This window comes from Amphimedon queenslandica, unplaced genomic scaffold (assembly GCF_000090795.2).
Source record: "Amphimedon queenslandica unplaced genomic scaffold, v1.1 AMPQUscaffold_13485, whole genome shotgun sequence".
Taxonomy (NCBI): domain Eukaryota; kingdom Metazoa; phylum Porifera; class Demospongiae; order Haplosclerida; family Niphatidae; genus Amphimedon; species Amphimedon queenslandica.
The window spans coordinates 160,548-163,120 of NW_003546279.1; the positions used below are offsets into that span (position 1 = coordinate 160,548).

Genomic DNA, 2,573 nt, shown 5'->3' on the forward strand with positions numbered 1-2,573 from the left:
CGTGAGATAAGCATGCTAGCTAAAGTACGTCATCCGAACCTTCTCTTGTTTATCGCTGGAGTCTTGGACCATCCTTCAGGGAGTCCTATTATCATCACTGAGCTACTGGACACGTCATTACGTAAAGCTTACACTGATTATCTGATAAGCAGTGATAGAGTAAGGATATCTATAATGAGGGATGTAGCAGCTGCTCTTAATTACATTCACCGCCAAAAGGAGAGCATCATTCATCGTGATGTGAGCAGTGCTAATGTTCTCCTTGAGTCCAGGGGAGAAGGGAACTGGAAGGCTAAGCTCTCTGATTTCGGTTCCGCTAATCTCGTTCAATTTTCAACAACAGTAGGCCCTGGGGCTATACCTTATGCTGCTCCAGAAGTACCTCATAATCAAACAACAAAGATGGACGTGTATAGTTACGGTGTCCTCTTGTGCGAGGTCATGTTGAGTGAGTTTCCTTTTAAGGAAAGGTTTCCAGATATGCTCCAGTCCCTTGCTGGTAGTTGGTCGTTGATGCATCAGTTGATATTATCCTGTACTAGGCACTCAGTGGCTGATAGGGTAGACATGATGTATGTTTTAGATACTTTTAATGAAAGTTTTACTGATGTTAGTGTTAAAGGATTTGTACCTCTTGTTTAAAAATAAGTATAATTGGTATAATGAAACTGTCATAGTTAATTTTATTACAGATATGAAGTTCACTCCAGTTACAATAGGTTGTGTACTGGTCAGTTCAATAGCTGGACCCATCACCTGGTATCTATGGATACACACTGGAAGTGCTAAATGCTAACTTCTTCTTTGCTTTAACATTAACCAGGGATATAATAGACTAACGTAGTCTATTATATCCCTGCATTAACTTATTGTATTAGTCAGATATTCTTATTGCTTGATGTGTGTCACTCATACCTCACTCATCAGTATGATATGACCAATGGACTACCTAGGACTGTTAATAAACTAGGAACTGGTCCTATACTGTTGAAATTACAATAAACAGTGATTTGGTCAATTAAAATTGATTTTTATTTACCACACCTCTCAATACGCAATGGCTTCCATCTTAATGAAAGAGAAGACTGGATATGGCCCGGTGCAGGAAGGAGAAGACCAGTGGACTTGTAAAGTATACAAAGGAGAGCTAGTTGTACCAATACCTCAAGAGGAGATATGTCAGATGAGTCAAATCAAGGGTCTCACTCCTAATTATCGCCTTCACCGTGGTCCTATAGTAATATTGTATGGTGGTCCTACTGACGTTAGTCCACTATATGACAAGGAAATAGAATATCTACAAGCAGTAAGTATACCTGGTTCAAGATTAAAGGAATACTTAAATGAGGTGGATAAGAAGATGAAGATGGGTCTGATAGTTGGTGATAAGGTGATCTTCAAGTTAAAAGAGCCTTCGATTTTAAAAAGTTCTGGATCAAAAAGCACAACACCAGCTGCATCAGTCAATGGTACAATACATTATATTGGTCCTCATCTTGATAGTGATGGAATAGTCTTTGGTATTGAAATTCAAGTGAGTGTAGCATGTTTTGTGTTTACATTTTAGTGTATTGAATTTCAGGATCAAGCATATCGTGGTAAAGGTACCAGTAATGGTAGACCTTATTTCACTTGTGGACCCAAGAATGCTGTCTTTGTTGCTATGGATAAGATAATCAAGAAACAAGATCCAGCACATACTAGATCTGGTCAGGGATTACCTGAACTTTTTGTCACGGAGCAACCTAGACGAAATACGAGAAGCCGAACAAAGTCTGGTGCTGCCAGTGGTCAGCCTAAAAGTGCTTATGATAGATTTAAAGGATTTGTAAAAGAGACAGTTTTCTCAATTGAAGACAACACAGCAGAAGAGGGAGGAAGAAGGTATGAAGCTGGAGATGTATCTGGTCATAAGTCACGGTTCAAAGAAGGTGATCGTGTGATAATACAGACAGTTAAAGAAGACATAGTTGCTGGTACAGTGAAGTGGGTTGGGCCAATTAGAGTTGCTAAAGATATGAAAATTGATCCAGTTCCAGTAGTAGGAATAGAAACAGTAAGTGATGGAAGTAGCCAATTAATAGATAAAATAATTTTATCTTAATCTTTTTCAGGACAGAAAAATTGATCCTTCAAAAGATTTTGATGGTATTGATATTAATGTCACTGGTAGTCATGGTACCAAGCTTTTTAAAGTGGCACATAATCACAGTCGAGTGTTCCTTCCTGAACAGCTGGTTCTTACTGTTGATGAGTATACAATGCAGCAACAGAAGGATCATGCTGCTAAATTTAGGAAAGAAACCAAGCAAGATGATGCTACTGAGGAAGAGATGAAATCAGCTGCAGAGTTTGGTTTGACAGTAGAAGAATATCGAGTACAGCAACAAAGCTATGTTGATGTTTCTAAACAAGAAAAGGATGATAAGAAGGTACCTGGTGATCCAAAAATTGTAGGCGAAAGCAACGAAGAAAGGTTTATGGTAGGAGATGGAATGATAGGAGGAAGAGGAAGAAGTGAAGGATTTTATGAATTAACAGATACAATACAAGCAATGAATGTTGGTGAGCCT

General features: G+C 38.6%; 1 protein-coding gene across 1 annotated transcript in view; it reads left to right on the forward strand.

The window, feature by feature from the left end:
• LOC109580587 (ubiquitin carboxyl-terminal hydrolase CYLD-like) overlaps positions 1-2,573 on the forward strand; it is a 17,153-nt gene that overhangs the window by 11,922 nt on the left and 2,658 nt on the right. The window lies entirely within an intron of this gene.